The sequence below is a fragment of the Eulemur rufifrons genome, chromosome 4 (assembly GCF_041146395.1).
Source record: "Eulemur rufifrons isolate Redbay chromosome 4, OSU_ERuf_1, whole genome shotgun sequence".
Classification (NCBI taxonomy): Eukaryota; Metazoa; Chordata; class Mammalia; order Primates; family Lemuridae; genus Eulemur; species Eulemur rufifrons.
This window is the reverse complement of record NC_090986.1, coordinates 84,642,225-84,662,659: the sequence shown is the minus strand read 5'-3', so window position 1 is coordinate 84,662,659 and position 20,435 is coordinate 84,642,225. Positions and strand designations below refer to the sequence as shown.

Sequence of the window (20,435 nt, the reverse complement as noted above, 5' to 3'; positions counted from 1 at the left end):
TAACAAAAGTTATGTGAATGTGGTCTCTCTCTCTCTCTCAAAACAACTTACTGTACTGTACTTGCCTACTTTCAGACCTCACTTGACTGCTGGTGACTGAAACTATGTATAAGTACATATGCTCACTGATAACGAGAGCAAGACATTTTAGCTGAAAGGTCTTCCTTCCAAACTCCTAGGAGAAAGGACAAGAGGGAAAATATGTGAGCATTATAAAAGTATGCTTATCGCTGATACTTCCTTAAACCACAGGTGTATGAGATCTCCTCCCGTTAGCTGTCAGATGCAGACTGACTTTGATAGGCAACCTACTTGGAACACAGATTTGGGGTGACCTTGCCAAATTGGTAACGGCTGGTACTGTTCTTGGTGCAGTTCTGTTTGCATATGCGCGGATGGGAACGTAGCACCTGTCTGTAATTCCTCTTGACCACGGATTAAAAAGATATTAAAACCAGGTGGCCGGTTTTGTTGCCTGCAGAACCAGCGGCGCTAGGACCGCGGAGGCCGGCTGCCGCCTTGGCGCGTGTGGGGACGGAGGGCGCCTGCGGCTGCGCGGAACGTGCTGAGGCGGCTGCGGCAGCGTCGCGGGAGCCGGGACGGAGCGGAGGTAGGAGCGGCGTGCAGGGCTCGGCGGGCACAGCCTATCCGGGCGGCCGGGCGGCAGGGAGGAGCGGCCCTCGGGGACGGCAACTTTCCCGGCGACGGCGCTTAACTTCCCGCCCTGCCGCGAGGTGAGGACACACAGTAAGTGCGGGCGGCGGGGCCCCCGCAGCGTCCTCTGAGGCGGCGGGCGGCCAACATGGCGCCCCCCGGGCCCGCCCGTCGCAGGCTCAGGCCCCAGAGGCGCCGGCGGCGGGAACAGGCGGCTCCGGCGGGAGGGCCGGTCGCGGGGCGGCGGAGCCGGAGAACAATGGTGGGGAAAGCCCGGGGGCGCGGGGCGGAGGCCGGGAGGACGGCGCGGGGCCTGCTCGGCCGGGAAGCCGCGGAGTCGCGTGAGCACGCCCACCCGGCCAGGCCTAGGGCCGTGCGCGGTGGGGCCACCGGCAGCGCGGGGCCCGGCGTGCGGAGCGCGGAGAGCAGAGGACGCTTCGCGGGCTCCGGGCGCCGTGGGCGGTGGGAGCCGCGGGGCAGGGTCAGCCGAGGCCAGGCGGGGTCCGTGCGTGTCCGGGGGGCTGTGGGCGACCCCGGAGCGAGGCCGCCGCTGCCTCAACGGGTCCTCGCGGGCCTCCGGGACTGTCCTGCGGGGTCCGCCGCCGCCTCCCGCCGGAGCTCTGGGGAGAAGCTGCCGGGCCGCGCCGGGACGAGGGGCTCCTTGGGGGCGGCCGGGCGCGAACTTTCCTTTGCTCTGTCCTGCCTCGCGCTTTTCTTCAGAGCCAGCTGTGGAGGCGCTTGCGGGGGGGGGGGGGGGGGGGGGGGTGTGTGTGTGTGTGTGTGTGTGTGCGTGCGCGCGCTTTGCGGGGTGTGCACAGCACCTGGTGTTTTACACGGCGCCCTATGTACTGTGTGTGCACACTGCCCTTGTCACGCTGTGTACGCAAGCGCTACCTGTTGTCTCATACAGTGTATACGAAATACTTGGTGTCATAGACAACGGTGTATACATAGTACCGCATGTCATACATGGTGTGTAGGGAGTATTCTTGTCCTTAATCCCTTACCAACATTTTTACTAGGAATTTTCACAAGAAGTAAAAAGTAACTGATTTGAGTTCAATGTCTACTTGTATCTCTCACGTATTAACTTTGAGTTACTTACTTGCAGTGCCACTGTCACATTTCAAAACAAGTATAAATCTGCTTTGGCGCAGAGACTCTGTGCAGAGGTTGCACTGCAGGTTGTCAGTGTTTTGCCCCCCAGTAGTCTTGGTTTTTGAAATGTTTTGGTGTTTACAATTTTATAACACAGATGAGTTACAATAATATGTATTAATACCATGTATTGTCTGTCTACTGTGTATCAGCCACTGTGCAATTATTTACAAACATTATCTCACTTAAAACCCTTACGTATTATCTTGAAAGCATAGCAGTCCTCCTTTAAGTTATAGAAGGTTCCCCTCCTTGTAGCACACCCCTCCTCACATCCCATTGCGTGACAAACAGAAAAACACACACACAAGAGAAGTGGGTGAATCAGATGTTTTGAGAGAGAATGTGATCCGTGTCACATGAAAGTTTGAGAATCCCTGGAATAAGAGGTAGATGATAGAAATGAAGATAATGAGAGAGAGATAAGACTCTAAATCTAAATACTCAATAAAATAGTCTTTTTGAGTAATCATGGCTTAACTTTAATTTTTGAAACATATACAGAAATGAAGTATTGCTTTAAAGAAAGAGCTTAGGTGTGTGTAGGTACCTGCTGTTATGTTTTTTTCTGTAGGAAATTCATAAAAAGTTACTTAGTTTGTATTGTGAAAATGCTATACGAGCTTTAATATCAAAATTAGTTACAAATGGAAAGAAATAGTCTATAACATAAAAATTATTTGGAGTTTTCTTAGTATTTGTATAATCCATTACATACTTTAGGAGGGAAACTTAGGAAATTAGATATTTAACTCAATTCAACAAATAATCTAATTAGATATTTAATCTTTCTTTTTTGTATACTTTCTATTTCAGAGTAGTATTCTGATTTTTAATTCAGGTTTCTTTTAAGGGAAATTTAGCATCTTGGAATATATTTTCACAATTAAGGTGCAGGGTAAGATCTTTTAAATGTGTTTGATCAGATAGCAATAGAAATACCCTTATGTGCAAACACTGAAGCAATTTATTCACACTATTAAATCATTGTAAAGTTGCATTTGCACTGGGTATGTGGCAGATTTCACTTAAAGTTGGTAACATCAGCAATTGTCCAGACTGTTTGCTCCATAAATGGCTAAAAGTTTGTCTACCTTTATGTAAAGTTAAAAAGAGAAATGATGAAGGTAATAGAATACTGTTGCATCAGAGTTTTGAAGGAGTCATATAGACTGTTCTCTATATGTTCTTCAGAAATGAGAGTGATACATTTCCAGATCACATTGTCTTATATGTTAGTTGGAAAATGTGTGTTGCTGAAAACTTGTACACAAAGTTTTATTTTTTAAACTGAATAATAAGTATAGTAGGTAAGCTAGTTTTATTTTAAATAAATGCTTTTATAGTTCAAGTTACTTCATAATTAAATCTGTTTCATAAAATCACATTAAAATTGCATTTTTTGTACAAGTAGAATATATGCAATTTTAATGTCTTAACTTCATTTATTAACACATTGTTATTTATTGAAACTCTGCTGTGTGCCATACACTTGCTAGGTGCTGAAGTGAACAAGATAAGAGAGTTCTTGCCATTGCAGAGTTTATAGTTCAGAGTAACACAATTACTGAAGGAAGCACAATAAAGTGTAACAGAAGAGAGTAAGTCCAGGGTACTGTGGGACAGAAGCTGAATTAAGATACATTGTATTTGAGTTAAAATTACTTGTGAGGTGTTAGCACTGATGATTTAAAATTTTATTCTAATTTGTAACTTTTTTACTGTAATAACCACCTGAGGGTTTTTAAAATCAACTTACTTTTTTTTTTTTTTTTTTTTTTGGCTAGAGTGCCCTGGCATTAGCCTAGCTCACAGCAACCTCAAATTCCTGGCCTCAAGCAAACCTGCTGCTTTAGCCTCCTGAGTAGCTGGGACTACAGGTATGTGCCACCATGCCCTGCTAATTTTTTCTATATATTTTTAGTTGTCCAGCTAATTTCTTTCTATTTTTAGTAGAGCCGGGGTCTTGCTCTTGCTCAGGCTGGTCTCAAACTCCTGACCTCTACCAATCTGCCCATCTCAGCCTCCCAGAGTGCTAGGATTAAGGCATGAGCCACCACTCCTGGCCTACAAGCAACTCTCTTATGTTAATTTTTTACAGTACTCTGTTAAAGAGTAGACCTGTATTAAATACCAAACATATATTATGTTCTCCAGATATTATCTGGGCATTTAAGTGAAAGGTAGACCCATTTAAAAGTTTTCAGTGTTGGTTTTGTTTTTTTTTTTTTTCCTGGTTTGGTCAGCTTGTATGTTAAGTAAATTTAAAATATAATTTAAAGAATGTAGGATCTTCTTTCTTAGTTTAAGCATTTATCATATGGACATAAAAGCAAGATATACAAATATTTTTCAATGGATTTCTGTTGAGAACTTGTCACGTTAATTCTCATAAGTGGGATTAAAAATACTACTTAAAAAATTTAGTTAGATACTATGGTTTATAGCAAGAGAATCTGACTTACATACATTTTAATTTGACTATGCACATTAGATCACTTTGCAAGTCCACTTTGCAAGCAGTTTCTAGCAAGCTAGGTTTATCACAAACAATGCCTGTGGCACTACCATTTTTTTTAAAGATGTCCATCATTGAGCATCTTCCATACTAGGCAGTGTACATTTTCCATTTAGTCTTCACAACAGCATCATGAGGGGAATGTTGTTATAACGATTTTATAATAAGGGAAGAGACACAGTTAAATTGCTGGTACCCAAGTTCACACAGACATAATCAAATTGGTTTCAATCCATGGGTATGACTACCAAACCTGTAGTATGTTATGCTATTCTGTCTCCCTAAAACCCATCAACCTCTTGGATCTTTGTACTGATATGCCTTCATGTTCCCAATGTACCTTTATAAGTCTCCAAAAGTATGTAATATTAACAGAATATAAAAACTATGCTCATTCTACCTACAAAAGCAGGAGGTGGAAAGGCAGGGATAGTAGGAAACTCCTGGTAATCAAAACATTCCATATATAAAGTTCTGGTTAATTCCAATTTCACTGGTGATGATAGCTGGCAATCTAAGAACAAGTGTGGATAATTGGCTCATTTTCTTGCTGTCACTATGGTAGCTCACGTTATAAAGATAACTTGAGGCGGGAGCAGTGGAGGTGGGGAGACCTATGATCTTTATTTTAATACTTATGTAATGGAGAAAAATGTTTGAAAACACTTGGAATTAACTCCAACATTAAAGCATTCTTGTCTTCAAAGGGGAAGTCATTGTCTTGAGGAATCTTTTAACATACCTTCTCCTGGATAAGTTCAATTTACATTGAAATAGCTAATTTCTTTTTTTTTTTTTTTTTTTTTTTTTGTTGAGACAGAGTCTCACTTTGTTGCCCAGGCTAGAGTGAGTGCCGTGGCGTCAGCTTAGCTCACAGCAACCTCAGACTCCTCGGCTTAAGCGATCCTCCTGTCTCAGCCTCCTGAGTAGCTGGGACTACAGGCATGCGCCACCATGCCCGGCTAATTTTTTCTATATAGATTTTTAGTTGTCCATATAATTTCTTTCTATTTTTAGTAGAGACGGGGTCTCACTCAGGCTGGTCTCAAACTCCTGACCTTGAGCGATCCACCCGCCTCGGCCTCCCAGAGTGCTAGGATTACAGGCGTGAGCCTCACGCCACCGCGCCCGGCCAAAATAGCTAATTTCTTGAAAGCTGCGGTAAATGCTAAGGCTTCAGAATTCCATTAGGTGTGCACTGTCATCTGAAATAAAATACCATTTCATGAGAAGCATGTGGTGAAGAGAGTAACAGATCGAGTGAGTTATAGCATCCACAGATCCAGATCATCCTGACAGCCATCCACAGTAATGTTCCAGTGGGTTATTAATATGATTTTCTCATATTTGATAGCTATGGAAAGATTTTAGAAAAAAAAAATTTTAAGGAAGGCTAAGTATAGAGAAGCTCTCTCAACTTGAAAGCTATTATGAATTTTTTAGTTTTCTCTTTTTGTAGATTCTTGATTTACCTGCTTATTGTTTGTTTTTCTATCTCAAAAGTGCATCTAGAAAATGCTGTTTGAGAGAGCAAGTCCTTAATTTTCAATTGAATTTTGACATGGGGCCCTTCCCCAATTAATGTAAAATATGCTTATTTTAACTGCCTGGTCAAAAAATCAGAATAATTTATTTGGGATTTCCATTGATGGCAAATTTAATAGGTTTTGGGAGGAGGTATATTTACCATTAGAGATGTTATCTTTTTAAATTATAGACAATATAAAGTCTAAAGTAATTTTTTTCTACTGTACTTATAATTTATCATTTCTCTTATATGTTTGGAAATATCAAGTTTAATATCATTTAATATCAACATACTTGAAACGTTTCTTTTGAAATACCTACTTATTTACCACTCTTCATATATATGTTCTACACAATCTTAAGAAGCCTCTTACTTGTGATTAATATTCATGTTGGTTTGTTTCAGGCAAGAAACTGCCATTTGAATCATTTGAAAGTTTTTATTGTTTTTAAGGACTATTCAAATAAAACTAGTTTTAGTCCCAGTTACTTTCAAGTGACTTAAAAGCCAAACGATGAGCAGTCTAATATAAAGTTGGACTTTCTCTTGGTTCACCTGCATTTTTAGACAAATGCTGATGAAAAATGTACTATTGTAAGCTTTAGTTACAGTAGTATTTGTACCATATAGTTTTAAATGAATTATTTGGGATTTTAGGTGACGGTGCTACACAAGTCACATTAGGAAGAAACAATATTTAGCATGCTGGTTCTCAATCATGAGTGAGCATCTAAATTGCTTTTTAAATTTTTAAAAAAACATTAAACCAGAATCTCTGGGGATGGATCTAAGCTCTAAGTTTTAAAAGTTACACTTTTTTAAATGTTTCACATTTCAAATTTTTTATTTTTCTAAGTGGTATTCATGCTTTCTTTTTAAATATTTCTTTTTGGAATAGATTATAGAAAATGATGTACCCTGGGACCTTTAGCTCTAAATCTCAGAAATTCTCTTTCAAGAATAAGATCAATTAAGTTTCCTGGGGAAAAAAAGACGATAATCAAAACAATCTGGGGGGGAAAAAAACACAACCTGAAAAATAAATGCATCCTGGAAGAAAGCCTTAAGTCTTTTCAGGTTCCTCAGAAATGCTACCGTGTTGCTAGGTAAGATGGATATCAAAGGTACCATTGGCTGATGTTCCCCGGTGGGCTCAGATATAGCTATAATCACAGGTGAATATGTACCATATCTTGAGGTAGGTAATATTCAGGAGATAGGCTGACATCCAGTTTGAATGTCTGGGCATTCCAGTAACTGGACTGAAAAGCAGCAGCATGGTGTTCCTGCCCCTTCTGCCCTCAGAGCTCAGGATTTCTCTTAATCCTGTAGGAAAATCAGAAAAGCTTGGAAGCCTTTCCCTAGGGCAGTCGGACCAACCGTCTGGGGGTCACATCTGCAGTCCGTGGTGAGACAACCTGAGAAAGTTTTCCGGGCTGTGCCCTGCTCTCTGGCTAGCGTCCTCTTTTCCCTGGCCTTTATCTGGGTTTCAGATGATTCTTCCTGTTCCTTCAGGTTGGGGGTGGCATTTCCACCTACAGGTTGTTCAGTGGGTATGGCCACCCAGAGGAGGAGATTCAGAGTCTTTCAGCTGAGTTCTAGAAGATTATGACTTACTTCCTTTGCCCTGGGAAGAAGTCCTTGAGCTGCGAGACCCATCCACAGCAATAGATTCAAGGCCTTTGGGCTGAGTATGAGGAGAGTAGGACTTAATTCCTTTGTTCTGGGAAGAAGTCCTTGAGCTGTAAGACTTACTGTGGCTTCAGCCACTACTGGACAATATCTGTGTTCACTTCTCGCTAACTGGATTTCTCACACAAGCATTTTGAGGCTTCATAGTGATCCTAGGACCTAGGCAGTTGTGATAATTTCCACAGGTTTCTTTAATTCCTCTGTAATATAGGTTCATAATTCTCCACCAGTTTCACAAAAGTCAAGGTGCGTGGCAGATTGGTTTTAAAGGAAGAGGGACATCTAGGAAGTGACAGGAAAGCCTCCCTGGGCCTGGTACTGTTGACGGGGTGTTCAGCAGAGTCTGGTCCATGTTCTTTATTTGCTTCTCCCACTGTGTGACATGGCCCTTCCCCAGGTGGCTGGATTCCCAGTGGTGTCAGTGTTCTGTCTTCTCAGTTTACCTCGGGGGAGAACACACAAAGTTCTGTGTTTTTAAAGTGTGTTCAGTCAAATTTTCTAAATACACATAGTTTTCTCAGTTTCAGATTATCCGATACAGTCAAGAATTACATTCTTTTTTTTTTTTTTTTTTTTTTTTTTGAGACAGAGTCTCACTTTGTTGCCCAGGCTAGAGTGAGTGCCATGGCATCAGCTCACAGCAACCTCAAACTCCTGAGCTCAAGCGATCCTCCTGTCTCAGCCTCCCGAGTAGCTGGGACTACAGGCATGCACCACCATGCCCGGCTAATTTTTTCTATATATATTTTTAGCTGTCCAGATAATTTCTTTCTATTTTTAGTAGAGATGGGGTCTCGCTCTTGCTCAGGCTGGTCTCGAACTCCTGAGCTCAAAGCATCCGCCCACCTCGGCCTCCCAGAGTGCTAGGATTACAGGCGTGAGCCACCGCGCCCGGCCAAGAATTACATTCTTAATTGCTGCTGTTAGAATTGCATTTTAAAGACAATATTTTTATAAAATTTGATCTTGAACAGAGTAGAAAATGTTAGGTAGTTATACTATTGTGAGTCAGTATTCTTAAGTAGGTACCATTTCATACAATTATCCTAAATATTGTAAATAATAGGAAAGGAAAAGAATCTGAAGTATGAATCACAGAAAATAATTGCCTTTGAAAAATATGACTTATCTGAAAAAAGGCTAAACTGAAAATTGGCCACTTCAGTCTCTGGTCTCTGTCTCCACAGCTCAGTCCTCAGGCTCCTTTTGGAGTCTCCATCCCTGCACTGTGGCCTGAGAACTGCTTCAAGGCAGTGAACTGGTGATATCTTAAACATAGAGTTTACATTTGGAAGAGCAACAAACTAGTAAAGTATAACTAAATATATTCAGTTACCTTACATTTTAAATATCTGTACTCTACATTCTGGGTATGTTTTGGTGTATATGGGGATGGATTTTATACTTTATCAAGCCTTACACTTTAAGTAGACATTATATCACTTAGGAGAATGGCACTTTTTTGTGAGAAAGGACAAAGGCTGACACAGTCTAATGACGTGCATTGTTTTCACTCTTCTTTCTCTTCCTTTTTTATGGAACCCTGCTCCTTAGATGATATAATGGTCACTAGTTACCTTGCCCATCCTATCTTCAAAGATAGTGAAGGGGAAAGTTTGAGAAATGTCATTGTGAGTGAAGGAAATAGTTTGCCAGAATTCACCCAGAGTTAGCCTGAAAGCGTTACATGACTGGCCCAGCACCATCCTGGCAGGTTTGAGTGATTAGCCCTGCCTCAGGCTGTGGCCTGGGTCTTGGCAATTTCAGGAAAATAATTTAGATTTAAAATACATGGCACATGTTAATAAACTATTGTAGCACAAAGGTTTATATAATTCTCTCTACTTTTGTATGCTTGAAAAATGTCCATAACAGATACTTTTAAAAGTTAATAGTAACAGTAATGATGGAAACTTTCCTAGAGGGTGGGGGAAAGTCTCAAAGGAAGAGGAGACACATGGAAAAAACAGGAATCATTGAAAATTCTTTGTAAATTGATAATTTTACATAGAAGCTGCAAAAATAATCCTCTGCTGACTCCCCACTTGAACAAAGTGACATGTAAATTGGCTCCAGTGACTTTTTTCCATAAATATGATTCTGTGATTTCTAGTCTATTTACAAGGTTTTGCAGCTGTTACTAGTATCTGATTTTAGAACATTTTCACTGCCCCCAAAAGAAACCGCAGATGCAATATCAGTCATCTATCATTCTCTTCTCATCCCAGCCCCTGGCATTCACTATTCTACTTTCTGTCTCTGGATTTGTCTATTCTGGACATTTCATATGTGTGAAATCATATAATATGTGGCCTTTTGTGTCTGGTTTCTTAGAACGTTTTCCAGGTTCATCCATGTTGTAGTATGTGTCACTACTTCATTCCTTTTTATGGCTGAATAATGTTTCATTGTGTCAATAATATTCCATTGGGTATAACACATTTTGTTTATCCATTGATCAGTTGATGGACATTTGAGTTTTCCCCACTTTTTGGCTATTATGAATAATAATGCTGTGAATATACATGTACCTGTTTCTGTGTGGACATATATTTTCAGTTCTTTTGGGCATGTATGTAGAAGTGGAATTGCTGTGGTCATGTGGTAACTCTGTTTTCTTTATGAGGAACTGCTGAACTGCTTTTGAAAGCAGCTGTACCATTTTACATTCCTACCAGCAATGTATGAAAATATCAGTTTCTCTGCATCTTTGTCAGCACTTGTTATTGTCCGGATTTCCTGACTATAGCTATCCTGGTGGTTGTGAAGCGGCATCTCATTGTGATTTTCATTTGCATTTCTCTAATGACTAGTGATGTTGAGCATCCTTGTGCTTATTGGCCATTTGTTTATCTTCTTTGAATAAATGTCTGTTCACATCCTTTGTCCATGTTTTAGTTGGGTTGTCTTTTTATTGAATTGTAAAAACCTTTTATGTGTTCTGAGTAGAAGTCTTTTATCAGATGTAGGATTTGCAGGTCTTTTTGACCATTCTGTGGCTGTCACTTTCTTGATGGTGTCCTTTGAAGCATAAAAGTTTTTAATTTTGACGTAGTCCACTTTATCCATTAATATTTTTTCTTCGGTTGCCTTTTGACATGATATGATCCCTTTTTTCTAGTTTGTTTGCATTCCACTGTGTAGATGCCCTGCACTGTATTCCACCAATTCCTTGCAGATTTACTATTACAAAGACTGCTATAAGACATGAATGTGTAGGTACATCATTTTTGATTTTGCCAGTGGGATTTGCTGGGTCAAAGAGAAAATGCATATGTAATTTTGGTGGTTATTGCCACATTCCCCTCCATAAAGATTGAGACATTTTCTGTTTCCACCACTGCTGTATGAGAATCCCTGTTTCTGTACAGTTGTACGGCAGAGTACATTGCCAGGCTTCTATAGTTTTGCGAGTCTGATAGGTATTAAATAGAAATGCTATATTAGATGTAGTTTAGAAATTGGTCTTCTCTAAGAGAAATTGTCTTTCCATAACTTGACCTTTTGTGTTGTGTTTTCTGTTTGTCCATATCTTTTGCTCAGTTTTTCCATTGGGTTTTTGGGGCTTTTTCTGAAATTTTAGAGGTTTCTTTTTTTTTTTTTTTTTTAAACATATCAAGGATATTAACCCTTAATTCATAATTTAATTTGTAAAAATTTCTTTTACTTTTACCTATTCCATTTGTCATTTATATTTTTACCTTGTTTATGGTGTACTTAGGACATGTAAAAGGTTTTAATTTTGCTTGTTTGCTTTAGGTTTTGTGGGGTCTTTTTGTGTTTTTGTGTGTATGTGGTGGTAGTCACATTTTTCAGCCTTTCACTTGCTTTGCTTCTGGATTTTGAGTCATAGGAAAGGCTCAGGCAGGAGGATCTCTTGAGGTCAGGAGTTTAAAACCAGCTTGAGCAACATAGCAAGACCCTGTCTCTATAAAAAGTAGAAAAATTAACTGGGTGGGGTGGCATGTGCCTGTAGTCTAAGCTACTTGAGAGGCTAAGGCAGGAGGATGGCTTGAGCCCAGGAGTTTGAGGTTGCAGTGAGCTATGATGCTGTCACTGCACTCTAGCTCAGGCAAAAGTGCAAGACCCTGTCTCCAAAAACAAAACAAAACAAAAAAACCTGGAGTCTGTCTTCCCAAACCCTGCCACTGCTTTATCAATTAAATTTATTAAACCCTTTGTTGTCATTTAAATGATGTTCACTGTATCTTCACCAGGAGTAGATTCTATTTCAAGAAACCACTTTCTTTGCTCATTCATAAGAAGCAACTTCTCATGTGTTAAAGTTTTATCCTGTGATTGTAGCAATTGAGTCACATCTTCATCTTCCACTTCTTTTTTTTTGTTCAATGTAGAAGGCATTCACCCATGATTTTCTAGCTTCCAGGTTGCTACTGAGAAATCTGATACCAGTTTGTTTTATGACCTCTCCTGTCACCTACCCTGCAGAGCCTTTCATCTCCTCTTCTTACCACCAGTGTTTGACTTTCCAGGTGGATGTGCTTTTCGCTTCCTTCCATTCATATGCTGGGCATTTCATGGTCTTTGTCCATTTGCAGATGCCAATTTTCATTGGCAGGTACTTTTCTTGAATAATTTTTCCCCTCTGTTTTCATTCTGTAACTCTTGTTATTCAGATATTGTATCACAAAGTTTTTTTCTCTTATCTCCTATTTGTGCATTTCTTGTCTTTTGTTTCTACTTTGTGCAAGATTGCCTCAACTTTATTTTCTAACCCTTTAATTGAATTTGTTTATCATATTTTAAAGTTTTTTGAATATTTCTATTTAGAGTCTCCTATATATGGTTTATAGGTGTGATTCCATTTCTTACTCTTCTATGATATCAATTATATGTATTTTCTGTTTGCTCCATGTGACCTCTTTCTCTCTTTTGTGGAGAAGCCGGTCTCAAATGTCTGGTGATTCCTGGCTGTCTGTTTGTATTTATGAGTGAGACATTGGGAAGCTAATTGGACATTCTTTGTGTGGGTTTTGCTGTTGGGATGTCAGGTGGTCAGATGGCTGATTCTTTAGGTTCCTTCAGATGTCAGTGTCTGAAGATTCTTTCTCTGGGATCATTTAATTTCTCCAGAAAGGTACAGTTTGGTCTCTTGTCTGAGCCCGAGACCAGTCATCTGGAATTTGGTGGTAGAAAGGGACTTTACCTGTTCATGATTCATTAGGTAGCTTTTCCCTTAAAAGCCCCCCCATGCCCATCCCACCCACTCCAGCTTAAAATCCCCACCTTGCTCGCCTATGGAAATCGTATTGAGCCCAAGCTGCCCACAGTCTGCTTTCAATCCTGCGTGTCCTGATCTGAGTACAGCTCTCCACCTCCTTTATATGATTCTCCTTATTCACCACACTCCCGCCACTGTCCTCTCTCAGTTATGTCTTTGCATGTGTTTTCCCCTTGGTGTGCCTAGCTCTTTTTCGTCATTTAAGTTTTACTTCATTTATGATCTCCTTAACTTTCTATGATAGGCAGGATTGGTTAGGTTGTGCTGTGAAAGAAGCAACCTCAAACCTCAGTGGTTCAAAACAACAGGTCTTGCTCATGCTACCCATCCATCATGGGTTAGTGGGAGCTCTGCCTCGAATGGTCCTCCTTCTGGTAGCAGGCTGACAGCAGCCACCATCAGGGCGTTGCCATTACCTGTGGTATATAGAAAAAGTGTAGCAAATCAGAGTAAGATTCTTGAATCTTCAAATGCCAAGTGTCATAAATCACTTTTTTAGGGCTATGGGGAAGTGTGACAACCCAAATAGGTGGCCAGGCAAAGATCTCAATCAGTGGAGGGTTACGAAGCCAAAGTTCAAGGACAAACCACAGAAGCATCTGTGATCTGTGCTATCTGAAGAGGGATTTGGAAACTCAGTATTTAAAGAGTGAGGGCATATAGAAAGAGAAAAGGGGAGAGGGTGGGCCATGATGCAAATGGTTACATTCTTGTGAGATTTTAGTTACTGCCAGGAAATCTGCATTTTACACAAGGTTAGGTAAATGTTTGAAGAGAAAAGGGAGTAAAGGAAGAATCGGTTATACAGATGTTCCTGGGTAGCTAGAAGAAAGAATGGTCTTGTCTCTGTTCTGCACTTGGGAAGATAAACTTGTAATCCACATTATTAGTGTGGAATCAAAGTGGACTTTAGTTTTAGGAGCTAGACTTAGCCTGCAGACCCGGAAGTTACAATTTGAATGTCCTCATTGATGGGAGGCCAGCAAACAGTGTCCTTATGAATGATCTGTGGGAACTGTCCATGTAGATGCCTGAAGCCATTTACCTTTCTGTGGCAATCTGGCCTGTAGTGTTAGTAACAGCTGTTCATTTGCAAGAGGTGTTGCATGACTCAGCATCTGGGCTTGACCTTCCCTTTGGCATAGGGAGTTGGAGGGTCCTGAGATTTTTATTTTCCTTTACAAGTGCAATACTGCTGGTGCTTAGGACAACTAGAAGTATTTAATGAACAACACTGATGACCACCATAGCAACCTTGACCACCCAATCTAAAGTGGTCCTCCCCATTGCCTGCTGATTTTTTCCTTTTCTTTTCTTTTTTTCACAGGACTTGTCACTATCTGAAATCATCTTTTTGTTTTCACATTTATTGTCTGTTCCCCCAATACCCTCAAATATTAACAGTAAGCCATATAAGTATAGGAACCTTTCTGAATCATTCACCACTATATCCTGAGTACCTAGAGCAGTGCTTAGCAAATATTAGGTGCTCAAAAACATTGGATGAATGATTCTAGGTTAATTTTTGAAATAAGCAAAATTTTACAACACTTCCCACTAAAGGGAATATGCAATTTTCCTATTTTCTTTAATGTCCATTAAACAAAATTAGGTGTGCTTTTGATATGAATTGCTATAGACAACTGAGTAATTTTCTTTAATAGTAATAGAGTTAATTTTTAAGCATTCAAAAATATTTTAGGAAAAGTCATTAGAAATGACCATCAATCAATACAAACTGGAAAGTTATCACAAAAATACAATGTATTATGTTTATAATTGCATAAACTTCCAATTGCAGTATTGATTTAGATCACTGGTAAAAAACTTTGTTGGCCCAACAACGTGGAGTGCAAAATTATGCAAAATTAGTAGTGTTGTCTAACAGCAAATATTTTCAACTCTTAGCTATATTTTAATGAGAATACTTGTTTATCTTTGCTGAATAGGGAGACATTTATGTTATATTTAATCATAATTTTACATGACAAGATGTAAAAAAAAAACAAAACCTTTTAACCTCCTTCTAGTTCTTTATGTCCCTGAAGAAATGAATAGTCACTAATAATTTTTACTCCCTTTTGCTTGCAAATGACATTCTTCCTTATGAAAGAGTTTTTCCTTTCTGTGAATAAAGAATTTTTTACAGTTTGAAATTTTAGCTTTATACATTTATAGGTTGTCTTCTATTAGAAGTGTAAAATATTAGGGTTTGTAATGGAGGAAATTTGTAATTTAATGTTTGTTAGGTTTGGACACATAACCCATTTTGGATAAAACCAAAATCATTTATAGCAAGTACAGAAACTAACAGCCTAGGTTTCATAATGTAGTTCTAAAATTTTTAGAGCAAGGTGATATACTCATTTTTTTATGTAATAAATTGTTGATAAGCTATTACAACTCAAATCTCTTCCATAATTTATGATTTTTTGCAGACTTCCATTTTTATGGAGAAATGTGTAGACAGCAAAACTGTGCTTTAGGTCATTTTTGTATGTGATAGTGTTTTTGATATGTTCAGAATGCAAAAATTTGGCTCACACCTGTAATCTTTGCACTCTGGGAGGCTGAGGTGGGAGAATTGTTTGAAGCCAAGAGTTCAAACACCCTGAGAAAGAGTGAGATCCTGTCTCTACAAAAAAAATAGAAAAATTAGCCAGGTGGAGTAGCACACACCTGTAGTCCCAGCGAGTCGGGAGGCTGAGGCAGGAGAATCGCTGGAGCCCAGTAGTCTGAGGTTGCAGTGGGCTGTGATGACACCACTGTACACTGGCCCAGGCCACAGAGTGAGACTCCATTTCAAAAAAAAAGAAAAAGAAAGAAAGAAAAAATTTGAATTATGCAATCAGCACTCAAAATTTCTGTTTATATAGATTTATTTACTTCCCCAGGATACAGTGTTGTACAGTGTTTTGGAATTATTAAATTCAGACTTTTCCATGTTAAGCTATGGATCCCATGCTGAACAGTGTACAGTCTCTGTCCCACAGAATGTAAAGAAAGTGTCAAAACAAACTAACTCTTACGGGAACTGTGCTGTGCTCTGGCAGGTCCAGTGCAGGTTGTGTAGATACATAGGACAGTTTTATGCATCAAATACTTGAGGCTAACAGAGAAGCCCTTTATAGTGCCCCACTTTTTATGATTAAGCAGGAGAAAATTGAATACTTTCTTTTCACTATTCTTTTATATTGATTTCAATAATTTTATGGCATATTGCTGAATTTCTATTTAGGAGAAGATAATTATTTTCCTTAGATTTATAAATATTAATAAATCTTTTCAAATATGGCCAAAGTTATTAATTTACATGTGATATACTTTTTTGTTCTTATTAAAAACTATGTTTTCTCTGGCTTGAATTTGATCTTCTGGCTTTAGAAAAAGTTTACGTATGTCTTTTCTCTCTTATATAGTCAACCTCATCCTCTCAAGTGAATCTTTTTATAGAATCTCAAACATTTTGAAGTCTTTCATATTTGAAACAAACCGTTCAAACCTGACCTTTGTTGGAACAAGGTTAACTGAATGTGCATTCTTTCCTGAAACCCTATCGAAATGAGCGTTGTTGTGTGTGTGTGTGTGTGTGTGTGTGCATGTGTGTGTGTGTGCATGTATGTATATCCATATATATAGACAAAAAGAATGAGATAGACTAGAGTGTAGAAAAGATGACATTTTGGAAACTGGAAAGAAAGTGGTGGAAGTGTCTTTTGATTTAGCAGGAAACGTAAGTGCCTGATAGGGAAGGTCAAGGAACATGCCAGTTTGAGCCTCAAAACCATGGAAATCTCAAGAATTAGAGGCACCAGGTCCCTCTGGGGGTGGGGAAGTGAAGGGAGCTGAGAATAGGGTGATCACTCCCAGTCTGTGGTAGTTACGTGCACACAGCCCTTCCCCAGCACCTGCAGCCAGCTCACTACCCTTTTCTATACTGCAAAAGCCTTGAGGTGTATTTTCTGAAAAGGACAAATGAGAACAGTTCTCATTTAGACTGTCTTGAAAGTGGGTGATGCTCTTCTAGAAACAGATACTAGGAGACAGTCTAGACTTCTGCTTCTGGCCATGGCAGAGCAACTACTAATGGACTTACATTCCCATCATCCATGATGAAACTGGGTAAAATACACGAGGCTATTGCTTTCCAGCACTGGGCAATAAGCAGTATAAGACTGCAGTCCCGAGAGGAAGTAAATAGAGGAGATGAGCCCACAGTTGCCCTGCTCTGTGTCTGGGAAAATGTCTGGACTGGGTCTTGGGGAGCTGGAGATGTGATAAGAGTTCAGAGCAGTTGTGAATGTCAGCACGTAGTCCTGGTAATTAAGACAGTGAATGCTGGTTTAACTAGAAAGTGGGGTATGACTTTATTGAGAAGATAAGAGGAAGGATAGTGTATGTGCGTTTTTGTTGGGGGTGGGTGTATGTGGAAGAGATTAATTGACTTGAGGTAGGACGTCAGTAGGTAAGGGTGGGGCTTATAAATACAGAGGTAAGTACCAAAAAACAAAACTAAAATAGAGGGCAGGGATTGCCATAGGGTAGCAGCAATAGGGGTACGGGGTTTGGGATTGTTTGATTTTTGAAAAATCATATGTACGTATTTTAATTAAAATGAGGATAAAATTTGCATAACCATAGACCTTCATGTGTCTTCTGATCTCTTTCCAGGTCCTTTCCCATCTGCCTCCTCCCTTTGTTCAGTCTGTCTTCTAGGAAGAGCTCTCTTTCTGTTTCAGTTTCTCCACCTGTCACTTCTTTTTTTTTTTTTTTTTTTTTTTGAGACAGAGTCTCACTCTGTTGCCCAGGCTAGAGTGAGTGCCGTGGCGTCAGCCTAGCTCACAGCAACCTCAAACTCCTGAGCTCAAGCGATCCTCCTGTCTCAGCCTCCCGAGTAGCTGGGACTACAGGCATGCACCACCATGCCCGGCTAATTTTTTGTGTATATATATTTTAGTTGTCCATATAATTTCTTTCTATTTTTAGTAGAGATGGGGTCTCACTCTTGCTCAGGCTGGTCTCGAACTCCTGACCTCGAGTGATCCACCCGCCTCGGCCTCCCAGAGTGCTAGGATTACAGGCGTGAGCCACCGCGCCCGGCCAAGGCCTAGATTTTAAACTTAGCATTATAATCTGTAAGATTTAGAGATATGTTTCAGTTGTTGCCAAATGCTGGGATTCATGATCTAACACAAAGTTCGTGGTGAAGGTTTCATAGGCTCACTCTGTTCCTAACAGATGAGTCCCTCCAAGCTGAGTCAGGAGAGGCCCTTTTTGTAAAATCCACAGTCACCAGACACCCAAGCTGTGGCCCCAGGGTTTTCCCCAGTCTTGCCAGGCACAGGTGGAAAATCATCTGGATGTTGGGTGGCTATTTTCTTCAGTTACTCCAGAATACTGAAATTTGAATAAAATAGCAATGTTGTTTCTTAATAATGTAATAAATACCCCTGAAATTAACATCTATTCAAGAATATGATTGTTCCTGATAATTTGTGGCCTTCTGGTATCCTGTTTGCCAGCTTTTCCCATCTTACCCCAGAAGTAACTATTAATACTTTTTGCATTTTCTGTTCATGGTTTTATTTTATTGAAATGCTTCCATTTATCAATATATGCATACAGAATTGGACTGTTTAAGCCATGATTATAATAAACCAAAGTACAAACAATTAGGGCATTTAAATTCCATTTTATATTGATCAAATTACAAACAATGCATTATTGATAAATGAAATTTTGTCTTGTAATATTTCTGTGCATTAGAATAAAACTTAAATTTATTTAATAAAACATGTTGGCAGAAGGTAGCCACTTGTCCTCTTTGGGAAAACCTTAACCCTTTCATTTTTAGACTCTGACTTTTTATGAAGTAATGAAGCAAATGGTAACTTGTATGAAGAAGGTGCTGAGGTGGACGGTAGGGAATGAGGCAAAAAGTTGGCAGTGCTACCTGCTACCTTGGTATGATCAGTAGTCAAGAGGCACTGATGATGTTACTCACTTGTGTTGATAATAATTCAATTTGTAATGTTTTTTTCCCTTATGTTTTTATGTCTTACTACAGCTAAAGAAGTAAACAGGTCATGGCACGTTTAACAAAAAGATGACAGGCGGATACAAAAGCTATCCAGCATCTTTGGGCAGCCATTGAGATTACACGGAACCAGAAGCAAATTGCCAACATTGACCGTATTACAAAGTAAGTAAATTTAAACAAACAAAAAAATCCCTGTAAAATTTCATGAGAGACCTTGGGGGGAAAGTCCAAAAATACTTTATTATGCTAATCAACATACATTACAAAGGACTGAAGTCACTTACCTTGTAGGAGTATATAGTTGTTAGAAAAACAAATACAGAAACATACACAAGCAACTTGTGTTTATAAAATAAATATTAGATAAGTAAAATATCAGTATGTACTATTTATAATAGTTTTGCAGTTATCAGAATTTTTAACTCTTTAGGTCTTTTATTAAAATGCCTTTTAGTTAATCATTTGCTTTTATGTAGTGAAGCTGTCAAAAAATAGTATACTGTTCGTTACTCATTGTAATACAGGACAAGCATGGTATGTGCAGTAAGTAAATAACATCTTGCGTGTGTGCTCACGCTTGTAATCCTAGCACTTTAGGAGGCTGAGGCAGGAGGATATCACCTTAGCCCAGGAGTTGGAGGCTGCAGTGAGCTATGATGATGGCATTGTACTCTAACTGGGGCCACAGAGCCCCTCAAAGACCCTCTTAACAAAACAAAGCAAAATTGCATTAGGTCATAGCCCACTGACAGAATTTTTAATAATTTCATTCTATATTTTAGAAATTATTAAACAAACCACTCAGTTTTTAAAAAGAAAGTTCCTCCCCACCCTGGTTTCTAATGCTATTTATAGTGGTAGACAAAGATTCAGGATACAAAATAAAATCAAACTAATTTATGACTCTTCTATTTACTTGTTATATACTAATTATAAGGATGTCTTAAAATAAGAACTTGGTTTTATTTTGTTTCTCTGAGTATTTTTAAAGGAATAAAGCCAAATTTATCCTAGCACTCTGGGAGGCCGAGGTGGGCAGATTGTTTGAGCTCAGGAGTTTGAGACCAGCCCGAGCAAGAGTGAGACCCGTCTCTACTAAAAATAGAAAGAAATTATATGGACACCTAAAAATATATACAGAAAAATTAGCCGGGCATGGTGGCGCATGCCTGTAGTCCCAGCTACTTTGGAGGCTGAGGCAGGAGGATTGCTTGAGCCCAGGAGTTTGCGGTTGCTGTGAGCTAGGCTGACACCATGGCACTCTAGCCCGGGGGACAGAGTGTGAGACTCTGTATCAAAACAAAACAAAACAAAAGCCAAATTTATCTTTTTAAATGTTTGGAGGTTGGTTTTGTTGTTGTTGTTGTTGTTGTTGTTAATTTAGATAAAATTTCTTGGCTGGGCGCGGTGGCTCATGCCTGTAATCCTAGCACTCTGGGAGGCTAAGGTGGGCGGATCGTTTGAGCTCAGGAGTTCAAGACCAGCCTGAGCAAGAGCGAGACCCCACCTCTACTAAAAATAGAAAGAAATTATATGGACAGCTAAAAATATATATAGAAAAAATTAGCCAGGCATGGTGGCGCATGCCTGTAGTCCCAGCTAC

The 20,435-nt window shown here is 39.6% G+C and overlaps 2 long non-coding RNA genes across 10 annotated transcripts in view; one reads left to right on the top strand and one right to left on the bottom strand.

Annotated features, from left to right (window-relative positions):
* The window catches only part of LOC138383028 (uncharacterized), a 201,926-nt gene that overhangs the window by 101,075 nt on the left and 80,416 nt on the right, over positions 1-20,435 (bottom strand). The gene's annotated exons all lie outside the window — the stretch shown is intronic.
* The window catches only part of LOC138383031 (uncharacterized), a 56,699-nt gene continuing 39,870 nt past the window's right edge, over positions 3,607-20,435 (top strand). For all 3 annotated transcript variants that reach the window (XR_011233500.1, XR_011233499.1, XR_011233501.1), the window contains exons 1-2: positions 3,607-3,692; positions 18,860-18,994. This is a non-coding gene — a long non-coding RNA (uncharacterized lncRNA). The remainder of the gene's footprint in view (positions 3,693-18,859; positions 18,995-20,435) is intronic.